This window comes from Vulpes lagopus, chromosome 7, assembly GCF_018345385.1.
Source record: "Vulpes lagopus strain Blue_001 chromosome 7, ASM1834538v1, whole genome shotgun sequence".
Lineage (NCBI taxonomy): Eukaryota > Metazoa > Chordata > Mammalia > Carnivora > Canidae > Vulpes > Vulpes lagopus.
The window spans coordinates 39,244,154-39,258,345 of NC_054830.1; positions in this window are offsets into that span (position 1 = coordinate 39,244,154).

The following is a 14,192-nucleotide window of genomic DNA, read 5'->3' on the forward strand; positions in this document are numbered from 1 at the left end:
ACTTAAAATTGGAAAATCTACCTGCAATATCTGGGGAGACATAACCACTCCTTTGTAGGACAGAAGCCAAAATATAGCTTGTTATTGTGTCTTCTAGAATTAAAAAGAAACTTCAGCAACTATCTTAACATTTTTGTTTTCAGTGTCCTTGTAAACTAGGATATTGAGCCACTTGGCTGTCACTTTGGGAAGGGATTGTGCCAACAATGGCTTATTTTCTGAAACATTAGGATTCTTCTCCTTCGTGAAGTCTAATGGTCATCAGGGGACTGTCACTTGGTATTTGTATTAATGTTGATACTCTTATTGAGTGAGTGCTTTTATAAGTGGGACTGGGTCTTTTGTCCAGCAGTAGGAGCATGTGGGCACTTAATAAGTACAAATCAATACCTTTTGCTGATAGTGGAATGTAGACCCATCCACTTCCCAGATGGCTCCATAGGGAAAGTTGCATTTATAGCTTGTGCTTTATTCTAAAGAATATTCGAAGGGCTGCCTTCTATAGTCCCTTTGTTTGAATCTGTGCTGGGTGTGACATTGACCCAGGCAATACCTTCTGTCTGCTTGCTGGTTGCTGGAGAGCCAGAACTACAATTCTCCTTCCAATGATTTGCTATCATTCTAATTTACCCTAAGAGTGGGCTGGGTAAGCAGTGGGGATGTTGTCTCTAAGCCTGCCAGCCTCCTAAATTGCCTTCAAAGGCACATCCTCCTTTCCTTTGAAGAAGTTAGAGGCTGAGGCTTGAGCTCCTCTGCCATTTCATACTTCCCATAACTTTTTCAAAACAGAACTAGGATGAATATTATCTTCTTGTGGTTTGTGCACAGACTGATTCATTCCATCTCCTTCTTTATCTTCCAAAGTCCCATTGCCAGGTGGATATTGTATATAAGAACATTTTCCCGAATTAGAGAATAAGGGACAAGGAGGGAGCATAGGGAACATATGAAATCTAAGAATTAGGCAGCACTTTAAAACAAAACAAAACAGCACCTTGGTTTCCCTCACCATGGGGAATCCTTACTGGTCTTTCCTCCTCAGATTTTGGACTTCTGCAAAGCCCTCCTGCCCTCCTGTTTGCTTATTAGGTCAACAAATACGATTGAGCATGTGCTGTGCAGCAGGCGCAAGCCTACAAGCTTGGATGCAGAGCAGTAAATGCAAACAGACACCAGCCCTGATGTGATGGGGCCTGTGGTTTAGGATAGAGGCGTAGAGAAAGGAGGATAGATTAAACACACAACACACACACACACACGCACGCACACATTAAACACAACAACACACACACACACACACACACACACATTCTAGCACAACGCGAGAAGGCCTGAGAAGGAGGAGAACAGGGTTCTGTGAGCAAGATTAGTATCTTCCCTGCTCCTTTTGTATTTTTGCAAGCCTCCCTCTTTATCAGGTTGCCTGTGAAATTCTCTTTCTTCCTTCTTTCTGTCAACTCTGTCTGTTTGAATGGCCTCATTCCAGATGTGTCTCTGGTTTGGGATCCTCACCTCTCTTACTAAAAAGTCACAAAGGTACTTCGTTAAATAAAGTGCTGTCTCCCCTCACTGGAAATATGTCACCACTCTCCTATGGGAGGATATCTGGGCTATGGTGGTATTTTAAGTCGCAATTACTTCCTTCCTGAAATACTGTCTCAGTGTTCTTTTTTTTTTTTTTTTTTTTTAGATTTTATTTATTTATGAGAGACACAGAGAGGCAGACTCACAGGCAGAGCGAGAAGCAGGCTCCATGCAGGGAGCCTGACGTAGGACTCGATCCCAGGTCTCTAGGATCAGGCCCTGAGCTGAAGGCGGCGCTAAACTGCTGAGCCACCTGGGCTGCCCCTGTCTCAGTGTTGTATTTCAAAGTGCAAGATATCCAAAGTGAGGGGTAAAAGTTGTGTTTAGATGGTCTCGGGAGAATATTAATTAACACACATCTCATGGGGATACAGACATTTTCTTCTTTTTTTTTTTGAGATACCGTCAATATATAATAGCATATTAGTTATGGGTGTGCAACATAATGAGTCAATATTTGTATTTATTGCAAAATGATTACTACAATAAATTTAGTTAACATTCACCACTACAGTTAAAATTTGCATATATACACACACGCATGTACACATGATACCTATAATTTATTTCTTCTTCTTATCTTTTCCTTCCTTCTTTCTCCTTATTTTCCACATTCACTAGGTGGGGACACCTCACACCCATCAGTTACACATGTATGTGATAACAAAGACTTTTTAAATACTTGTTATATTCCAGGCCTGTTCTAAAACCCATTACAAATCAATACTCTTTTTTTTAATTGAAATATATTTGACATACAATGTTACTTTAATTGCAGGTGTACAGCATAGCGATTGGACAGGTCTGTATGTTACACTGTGCTCATCATCACAAACGTAGCTACCATCTGTCACCATACAATGTAATTATAACACCATTGACTATATTCCCTCTGCTGTAGCTTTCATCCCTATGACTTATTCATTCCATAACTGGAAGTCTGTATCTCTTACTCTCCCTCACCCATTTTGCCCATGCAACCACTAGTTTGTTTTTGGTATTTATGGGTCTGTTTCTATTTTTTTGTTTATTGCTTTATTTTTTTAGATTTCACATATTAGATCAAGTACTATTTGTCTTTCTCTGTCTGACTTATTTCACTTAGCATAAACCCCCTCTGGGTCCATCCATGTCATTGCAAATGGCAAGATCTCATTCTTTTTTATGGTTGGGTAATATTCCATTGTGTATATTTACCACATCTTCCTTATCCATTCATCTATTGATGGATACTTAAGTTGCTTTCCATATCTTGGCTACTGTAAACAAACAGATACTCTTAATTGGGTTCAGGAGAAGATCTCACCTGGATGTTGGTATGACTTGGTTATTTTCCTCTCTGAACCCATAAAGAACAGCCCTCCCCTTAGAAGTTCCAACACCTAGTTAAAGTTAGAGAACTCTGTTGTGTTTTATTTTGCTATCTTCTTTTTAAGGTTATCTTTTATATATAGCAGCTGATTCAGTTTCTTTTGAAAATAAAAATTTTAATATCTATATAATATGTAACCATATAAGGGGTGGTGGTGCCTGGAAACAGCAAAATCATGTGGTTAGTTGGATCCACTGAGGCTTGGATATCTTGCTACCATATGTGTTAGCAGACAATGTGGTAGGCAAGCTGATGTTGCATAGTGCAGATGGGGAGAGGATGCTGGATTAGTCAGAACCTGGTATAAATCCAGGTTTTGCCACATCTCATCCGAATGACCTTGGGCAAATCTCTCTTCTTTTTCAGCCTTGATTTTCTCTCCTTCTAAATAATGATGAATACCAGACTGCTGTAAAGATTAAATGAGAAAAAGCTTGAGAAAGCGTTTGGCATGGCATCTGGCAAGTAGTTGGTGTAGAAAATTTTTTGTTTTTAAGTGGGAGTTGCAACATTTTATTGAATTAGCAAGTGACTATTAAAATAAAAAGACATCATTATGAACAGCTGCTATGTTCCAGGAACTGCGTTGTCAGTGATGGCCATGACAGCCTGGGCCCTCTGCTCACAGAGTCTCCATGCAGAGAGACAGATGAGACATGTTTTACCCAGATTCCAGGAATGAGGACTGTGATGGGGGCAAGGGAGAGAGTACTATGGGAACATCTGATAGGCAAGGTCTCACCTTTACTGGAGAATGGAAAATGTTTGGTGGAGCAATCACAACAAGAAATTGTTTAAACTGAGACCCCCCAAAATGTGTAGGTGCCAGTTAGGCAAAGAGGAGAGGGAGAGAACCACATTGTATACATTAGACACTTCTGAGAACTTGACCCTGACCGTTACACACAGAGCAGATAAACTCATCCAATAAGCAAGCTCAGTTTATGGCATCCATAAAAGGGTTTCATCCATCCCCAGTTCTCAAGGCAGTCCCTTTATAGTGGTGATCTTTCTTCCTGTTTTATATTACAACTGAAGCTGTTCCTTTTCCAAATCGCCTGGCAGCCAGAGGAGTTTTATGCACACTTGGGTCTCTAGAAACAAGCCATTGTTCCAAGTCCTCAATTTCTCCATCTCCACTAGCCTCTTACATACTATTCCCTCATCTCCTACAGGCACTTCATTGTCCTTAAAATGAGAATCTCATTCTGTGATTGTCGGTTCTGTTTGTTTGTTTGTTTTCTGACAGTCATCTTTGATGGGGGCAAGAAGATCAGATTAAATGCTATATTAGACAGCATCTCCCTCTCTATTTCTGGCTCATTTAGAAAGGAAGATCTGTGACATTCACCATGTTGTGCCATGTAAAGAGAAGAAGTCTTCAGAAGCCAGATGTGAATTAGGATGGCAGGGGAGGTGTTAAAATGTTCTTGTTTGTGGCTTTAAAATAATCAATATTCATGTAAAGGTAACTTGACCAGGAAGGGACATTTTCACTAGCATTGTGCTTCTCATGTGTTTCTAAGCCAGGGACTCTTTTGTTATGCAAGTTGGCATTTCTATTTTCATCACTTTAGAAATAGCGCCAGTGTTGTCTAGTCTAATGTCACCTCTTGCTGGCATGCTAAGCATGAACTATACCATGAGTTTCTTTTCTTTCTCTCTCTCTTTTTTTTAAAAGGTGTATTTATTTATTTTAGGGAGAGTAAGGGGGAGGGGCAGAGGGACAGGGAGAGGGAAAATTTCAAGCAGACTTTGTGCTAAGAGTAGAACCTGATACCAGGCTTGATCTCATGACACTGAGATCATGACCTGAGTTGAAATCAAGTCAGACTCTTAAGCAACTGAGCCTCTCAGTCACCCCCATGAGTTTCTTGAATAGTTCTTGTCCCTACTCACTCCTTGGATTGGCTTATGAACCACACCTGCTTTGTAAAATGCTCTTCTGCCTGGAATACTGACCACCCCACCTCCCCATTCACCTGGACCACTCCTTCTGGTCTCAGCTGATACATAACCCCTGGGGAGCTTTCTCTGAAAGTGCAAAATGAAGTTGATGCTCCTTTCCTCCACACATGTTCATATATGACTTTATAATTCTACCATCAGGATACTTATTGCAACCAATTATATTTGCCTGATTACTTGTTAGCTTGCCCCCCACCCCACTCTACTGAGGTTGTGGGTGAGCTGCCATGCTCATAGCTGCATGCCCTGTGTCTAGCAAAATCCCTACACCTAGTGGGTGTTTAATAAATATTTAAATGAATGAGTGAATAAAGTCGTGAATGGATAGGTGGATAAGGATAAGGTAGGTGACATTATGTGTGCTTGGTTTTGAATTCAAAATCATTGATAGTCATTATTTTTCCAGTCTCTTGATATCTTTCTTTCTTTTCACCTAAGACATATCCTTCTGAGACATATGCTAAATATAAAACGTTAGCTTGGGTTTCAGATCATCTCCACTGCTCAGGGCAACCCTGTTAGAGTAGTATCTTTGTTCCTGTTTCATACTACATCTGACCTATCTCAACATAGTACCACAGGAAGGGTTTTCTAAAGGATTTCAGCAATTAATTCAATGGCTAAGGCAGGAATGTTGAAGGTAGAATAAAATTTCTTAAATCCTGACTTGCCTCTGGCCAAGGGGCTTAGCTCTTGAATTCTCATCTGTAAAATGGGAATAGTCATACTCCTTCAATTTCATAGAGTTGGTGTGACTAAATGCTGTATATTTGAATGCAGCATCAATAAAATAGACAAAGGTGACTATAAAAGGATTCTTAGAGCAGTGGCCTTTGTTGGCAGCATGTGTTAAGTAGTAAATACAAAGTTCAAATTAATTTTCACAGCTATAATGCAATGCTGAGCACTCGTTGAGTAGTCAGTAAATACTAGCTGCTCTGTTAATCCTCATTCCTATTAATTTATGAATACACTTCTCTGCTTGCCTCATCCTGAGGCACCAGGGAAAATGAAAGCATATTCCAAACTTCTGGGAGTGACAGCAAATACAGCAGCATTAGCCATACCTCTGCCATCTTGAGAACTCCTTGTCAAAGAATATTTCAAGCATCTCTCACATCAACCTTCCCTTTGCCACCCTCTCTTTCGCTTTTGCTCATGGCAACTCCAGTGACAAAACTTCACCCTGTAACAGGGAGGATGGTGACAGGTGGCAAGTGACTGTGAAGAAAAACTCTTGGGTAGAGGTTGAAGATGAACACGTGCCTTACAAATTTCCCTGGAGGCTGTCATCAGAGAGTTTCAGCCAACTGACATTATTCATGATCTAGCGTGAAAAATTGGTACTGAGGCCACTTTCAGCTTTGAAGTTAATTTGAGCTTTTTATTTTCTTCTGTGCATTTAAGATATCGGACCACGTTAGAGGTGTTGTTGTACTATGGGGCTTGCCTCTTTCACCCCTGAAGCAGTATTCCTTGCCAATCAGATTGTTGTGGATAATTAAATACTGTTGACATCTTTTTGGAAATCACCTTAAGACTTAATAATATGTTTTTGTGCTTAATTTTTGTGAAACTAGGTTCACATTAGCATTTGATTCTTCTATTAATTATGCTTTTCTGCCTGGAAGTAGAAGACAGTGTGCCTGGAATGTCCTCTGTACCTTTCTAGATGAGAGTATACCTAGAATTTCTGGGATTTTACCAGAAATGGATTAACACTGAATCTGGAATTTATATAGCTTAATTAGAACAATCACAGTGATTAGGTGTGAAAGGAAGAAGGATGTTGTTTTAGTGTGAATGTTTGTACATGTACCTACATATGAATATATACATGTTCTGACATATATAATATGTGTCCAGTGCTTTAAAACAGTTGTCACTTGCCAAGATATATAAATGACATAGAGCAACCCTTTCAACTTAGAAATCATGCTTGGGAATGATAGTAATGTGAATGTGATCAGCCATTTTTAACCTGGCCCCTTCTGCTCTAGTTGATGGATCAGTCTATCATGACATCACCCGTGAGACATTCATAGCCTTACAAATCATTCTATCACTACACACTGTGTGTTATTTGCAGCAGCTTGATTTTAAAATTGAATTATTGGCAGGACTTCCAGGTATGGCTGAGTAAGGAGGTCATCAAATCCCTTCCCCAAAATGCATCCATAAAGCTGGACAAAATTGACAAAAGCAACCATTTTGACATCCTAAAAATTAGTCAGTGGCATAAAACAATCTGAGAAGCGTTTATGCTTAAAAGATTGCTGGAATTCACCACTGTGAATCTGTGGTGTTTTAGTCTGAAGCTGCTCTCCTACTCAGGTTGGGTAGATTGGGCTGTCACAGTAGAAGGGGGCTTGCATGGATTTTGTGTAGTGGTGTTATTAATAAAAGTGACGATCTTGGTGACCAGGAAGTAGAAAGGTCTACTGGCCTGAGTTTTCAGTCGTGTTTCAGGTAACCGTGTTCCTGGTTGAGGTTTTGCAGGTTCATAGCAGGGACCAGAGAGAGCCTAAGCTATCAATACATTCCTGGCCAACCCTAAAACTTTCCACATCACTACAGAATACATGGAAGGGCCTAGCAGTAAGCAAAAGCTGGGTCAGACTTGAGAATAACCTGGCCTTTTAATGTCCACTTCTACCCTCTACCATCAGCAAAGGGGATAGTATGCTTACTGGTTTGGGTATTTGAGTTCACATTAGCATTTGATTCTTCTATTAATTATGCTTTTCTGCCTGGAAGTAGAAGACAGTGTGCCTGGAATGTCTTCTGTACCTTTCTAGATTAGAGTGTACCTAGAATTTCTGGGATTTTACCAGAAATGGATTAACACTGAATCTGGAATTTATATAGCTTAATTAGAACAATCACAGTCATTAACTGATTATAAGAACAGTACACATGAAGCCAGATTTAAAAAATAAAATCAAGGGGTGCCTGGGTGATTCAGCTGGTTAAGCATCTGCCTTCCTCTCAGGTCATGATCCCAGGATCCTGAGATTGAGCCCCAGGTCGGGCTCCCTGCTCCATGGGGAGCCTGCTTCCCCCTCTCACTCTGCTATTCCCCCCTGCTTATGTGTTCTCCTGTGTACTTTCTCAAATAAATAAAATCTTAAAAAAAAAATAAAATCAAGAGTTAAAAAAAAAAAAAAAAACCCTGAGACACAGGAGACAGGTTTCAAAGGTTAGCCAGAGAAAGTTTCTGAGTAAATTGAACCAACGAAATAGCAACAGCAGCCATCAGAGGGGAAAAATCAGAATCCAGAGTTCCTACAATATATTATCTAAAATGTTCAGTGTTCAACCAAAATATGAGACCCACAGAAGAACAGGAAAGTCTGACCTATAATTGGAAAAAAACCACATTCAGATACATAAAGTTATAAAAACCATGCCTAAAGATTTAAAGGAAGGTGTATTAGGGTTCTTCAGAGAAACAGAACCAATAGGATAATCTCTCTCTCTCTTTCTCCTCTCTCTCTCTCTCTATATATATATATATACACACACATATATATATATATATTCCTGTTATATATTAATTAGGTTACATGATTATGGAGGCCAAGAAGTCCCATGATTTGCCATCTGCAAGCTAGAGGAATCAGGAAAGCTGGTGGTATAATTCAGTCCAAATCTGAAGGCTTGAGAACAGGGGACTAGAGGTGCTGATGGTTAAAGTACTGGTCCCAGTCTGAAGGCCCCCAAACCAGGAGTACTGATGTCTGAAGGCAGGAGAAGATGGATGTCCTAGCTCAAATAGAGCACATTTACCATTCCTTTGCCTTTTTTTCCTGTTTGAACTGTGAAGGGATTGAATGATGCTTCCCCACACTGAGGTGGGGCCATCTGTTACTTAGTTCACCAATCCAAATGCTACTCTTGAACAGAAATACTCTTAAAGACACCCCAAGAAATAATGTATTATTACTAGCTTTCTGGGCATCTCTTAGCATACTCAAGTGGACACAGAAAACTAAACATCACAGGAAGTATGACAATAATTAACAGCTAGAGTCTCAATGAGAAGATAGAAATTATGAAAAAAAAAACCCACATGGAAATTCTCAAGTTGAATACAATGACTGACAGGAATAATTCACTAAAGGGATTCATGATAGCTGAAGAAAGCATCAGTGAACATGAAGATAGATCAATAGAGAAAAATCTACTTAGAGGGAAAAAAGAATAAAAATAAGAACAATGCCTCAGAAAACACAAGGCATCAAATATACCACCTAAATGTGATGGGAATTCTAAAAGAGGACAAGGGAATAGAAAAGCTCTTTGAAGAAGCAATGGGTAAAAGTTTGTTACATTTGATGGAAACACATCCACCCAGATCAACATCCCCCAAGTAGTGGTAAAGCTAAAGAGATTATCATTTAGACATATTATAGCCCAACTCTTGAAAGTGAAAGAGCAATTCTTAAGAGCAGTAAGAGAAAAATGGCTCTTTACGGACAGGGGAAGTATCAGTATGATTAATGCTTGACTGACTTCTTATCTGAACAGTGGAGGCCAGAAGATCATGGATGATGTAGTCAAAGTATTTAAGGAAGGAAACCAGGGACACCTGGATGGCTCAGTCAGTTAACCATCTGCCTTCAGCTCAGGTCATGATCCTGGGGTCCTGGGATTGAGCCCTGCATTGGGCTCCCTGCTCAGCAGAGAGTCTGCATCTTCCTCTACCTCTGTCTCTTAAAAAAAAAAAAAAAAAAGAAAGAAAGGAAGCCAAAACCATTAACTAAGAATATTATATCCAGAAAAACTATCCTTACAAATGAAGCAAAATAAAGACATTCTGAGATAAGCAAAGGTTGAGAAAATTGGTTGCTGGCAGACCTACCAAGAAATACTTACAAAATCCTTCAGGCTAGAAGGACAGGGCCCTAGATATAACTTGTTATAACTTGAATAGATATAACTTGAATCCATAAAAGAAGATGAAAATCACCAGAAATGATATAGATTAATACAAGAAACTCTGTAAATATATCTTTTGGATATCTTCTCTAATCTTTCTAAAAGATAAAATGGTAATTATAGCACTGTATTATATACATAATATACACACATGTTCGTAGAAACAAAATACCAGGGAATGGAGCCATGCTGAAGCAGAGTTTCTATTTTTTATCAGAATTATGTTAGTATTAAGCTGAAGTTGCTTGCAATAAATTAAGACATGTTTTAATTCCCAGCGCAGCCACTAAGAAAATAATAAAAAATTAAAATATTTCATAGAGGAATTAAGATGTTACACTGAAAAGTAGTTATTTAATGTAAGAGAAGGCAATCAAGAAGAAACAGGAACAAAAAATATAGAAAATAAATAAAATGGAAAATGTAAATCCAGCAGTAACAATAATTTCACTAACTGGGAATGATCTAAACACCTTATTCAAAAGGCAGAGATTGTTAAACTAGAGTTTTTCAAAAGCAAAATAATCTCTTACCTCTAACACAAAGAGCATGATTCATAAGAGAGAACAAAAATCTATAAATTTGTTGCATCAACATGAAAAACTTTTGTTTTTCAAAGGATACCATTAAGAAAATGAAAAGACATAGACTGGGAGAAAATATTCACAAACCCTGTCTCTGATGGACTATATCCAAGGTATATTCAAAACATTCTTAAAATTCAATAATAACCCACTTTTTAAAAACTGGTATAAGATTTGGATATACATTTCACCAAAAAATATATGGTTGGATAACAGATGTATAAAAGATGTTCAACATCAGTAATCATTAAAAATCCAATGAAAACTGGCATGAGGTATCACTACATATCCACTAGACTGGCTATAATCAAAAAGACAAACAGTATCAAATGTTGGCAGTATGTGGAGAAACTTAACTATCACATCATCCTAATGGTAATATAAAATGCTATAGCCTGTTGGGAAAACAGTTTAACAGTGTCTTAAAAAGTTAAAAATAGGGGCACCTGGGTGGCTCAGCTGGTTGTGCCTGCCTTTGGCTCAGGTCATGATCCCAGGGTCCTGAGATGGAACCTCTCATTGGGCTCCCTGCTCAGCCAAGAGTCTGCTTCTCCTTCTCCCTTTGCCCCCCAACCCCTGCTTGTTCTCTCTCTCTCTCTTTCAAATAAATAAATAAGTTAAAAAGAACTGTGTGGACTTAGCAATTCTACTTCTAGGGCTCTATCCCAAAGAAATGAAAACATAAGTTCACACAGAGAATGTACACATGACAGCATTATTTATAACAGCCCTAAACTGGAGACAATCCCAATGCCCATCAACTGGTGAATGGCTAAACAAAATGTGGTTTGTCTATGCAATGAATGAAACCCCATTCAGAAAAACAAAGGAATCCATACCTGTATAACATGGGTGATCCTTAGAAACATAAGTGTAAGAAGCCAGATGCAAATGACTACCTATTGTATCATTCCATTTATAGGAAGTGCCCAGAAAAGGCCAATGTAATCGAGCTAAAAAGCAGAACAGTAGTTGCCTTGGGTGGGGCTGGGGGTGGGGGAAGCAAGTGAGGATTAAGTGAAAGTGGATAGAATTTTGAGGGCAAATGGCTAAGTCTTATGGTACATAAATGAAACCTCAATAAAGCTATTTTAAAAAAACACTGATGCATAAAATATTGAATTTTATTTTATTTTATTTATTAACTTTTTTATTTTATTTTATTTATTTTTTATTTATATTATTTATTTTATTAAACAATTCAGATAAATAATTCCAGTATTTGGATTTCTGAACAAATGATCATCTCCTCTATGGCCAGATATGAGAAGAACTATCTGAAATGCATAATCATAGCACCATAATGCTACTCTCTACCTGTGTTTTACACATACGCAGAACGATACCGTGAAGCTACTGCTTCCCCAGTGAGTGAACAAGGACTTTCCCTGTTACCTGCCAGCTAGCTTAGGTTTTTTATAACACTACTTTCTGGAAATGTTTTCGAAATATATTACATAGCTTTGCTTCATAGTACCTTTTAGGATATAAATACATTCTTCTCTACAGTCAGCATGCTCCAGCACATGCTTTCATCTGCTAGTGTTTGGCAGGCGGCAGCGTATAATTGCTGCTGATGAGTGTCACGGCATGTATCATACTGTAAGATCTTTTGGCCACTGAGTGTTCCCCATGTTATTCTGAGTTGAGTGTGGAGTTTACTTATTCCTAGTGATACCAAAGGCACACAAATGGTAAGTACAGGGGCTGCTCCAGAGAAGCAGTGGAAGAGCCCCCAGCTAAATGCAGATGAAAGGATTGGATTGATTGATTATTTGATTGATTGATCGATTTTTAAAAAAGATTTTATTTATTTATTCATGAGAGACACAGAGAGGTAGAGACATAGGCAGAGGGAGAAGCAGGCTCCCTGGAAGGAGCCCCATGCGGGACTCGATCTTGACCCCCGGGATCACGCCCTGAGTCAAAGGCAGATGCTCAACCCCTGAGCCACCCAGGTGTCCCAGGCTTGGATTTAGAATGTGTGGTGGATGCACTTGTGGAGAAATACTTGAGGAAATGTAGTCAGCATCATCAGGCAGGAGGGGGCTGGGAGAAGTCCTTTGGCTTTGTGATAAACCTTGCTAGCTGCCATGACTTACTAACATTTGCCTGATGGATTGCAAAAGAAAAAAAAGCCCAAGGTTGTCACATCTTCAAGAACTGAAGCACATGGAAGTTATCACATGACTCAGGAACTTCTCAGGGCACAGATTTCTAGAACACATCCCCATGGCACAGTTTCCGGTAGCGTCGTCCCTATTTCTCACAAAGTCTTCCAACACCCATGCCTGTTGCATGGCTGAGGGGTGGGGTAATGGGCTTATACTCTGAAAACATAAGCACCCAGTCTTTCTGTCCTCAGTGGTACCTCTCTGGCTTTATTGTATCAAGTCTTATGCAACGGGAGTGATGCTTCTGAATGAACATCCAGATAGTGTCACTTCCCTGTGTTAAACCTATGAAAGGCTAGCTATTACCCTCAGGATTAATATGCATTGCAATGCCCTAACTGCCCATCCTTCCTTGTCCTCTGTTGCTCTCATTCTAGCCATGGGGTTCCTCCTGTTTGGACAATTTTGTTGCCTCACAGACATGGTACCACTCAAATGCCCCCTTCCCCTGGTGGTATCTCTTCTTCATTTTCTTTTTTTCTTTTCTTTTTTTTTTAAGATTTATTTATTCATGAGAGACACACACACACAGAGAGAGAGAAAGAGAGAGAGAGAGAGAGAGAGGCAGAAGGAGAAGCAGGCCTCATGCAGGAGCCTGATGTGGGACTCGATCCTGGGACCTCAGGATCATGCTGTAGGCTGAAGGCAGGCACTAAACCAGTGAGCCACCCAGGGATCCCCTCTTCTTCATTTTCAAGTCTCTGTTTCCATGTCTGGGAGACTCCCCTCTCACTTACGTGCTTCAAAGTAGTTGATGTGCTTCTCCAAAGTGTTCCCTTAGTAGCTCTTAAATCCTGTTTTCTTGCATTTACCACCCTTATGACAGATACTACTAATTACTCCCTCGATAACCATTATATCTTCCTTCCTTATTAACAGAACCCTGGTTTTTCTCAGAGAAACCATGTGCCCTATTAAAAATACTTACCTTCAATCGGAGAAGGACAAACATTATACGGTCTCATTCATTCGGGGAATATAAAAAATGGTGAAAGGGAATAAAGGGAAAAGGAGAGAAAATGAGTGGGAAATATCAGTGAAGGCGTCAGATCATGAGAGACACCTAACTCTGGGAAACGAACAAGGGGTGGTGGAAAGGGAGGTGGGTGGGGGGTTGGGGTGACTGGATGACAGGCACTGAGGGGGGCACTTGAGGGGATGAGCACTGGGTGTTATGCTGTATATTGGCAAATTAAACTCCAATAAAAAAATATACAAAAAAAAAAATACCTTCCCAGACCCCCTTGCAGCCACATGTGGTCATGTGACCCGCTTATAGCCAGTAGGTTTAAGGGAATGTCTCTTCGGTGGAATTTCCAGGTAATCATTTCCATTTACAAGACCTGACTTAACTGGTCCACCCATTGTTTTGCCTTTGTTCTTTACTTCACACCCCCTGTTTGGCATTCAGATTTGAGCAGCAGCTATCTTGTGGGAACAGAAATGAAGCAAATATTAAGGATGGGGTGCAGGAGAGCACAAGTTGTCTGTGGCCTTTGTCTCACAGGACATAGCCTTGCATGTCTGGGGCTGCCTGCCCTCGTATTTGTTCCTACATGAAAACAGACC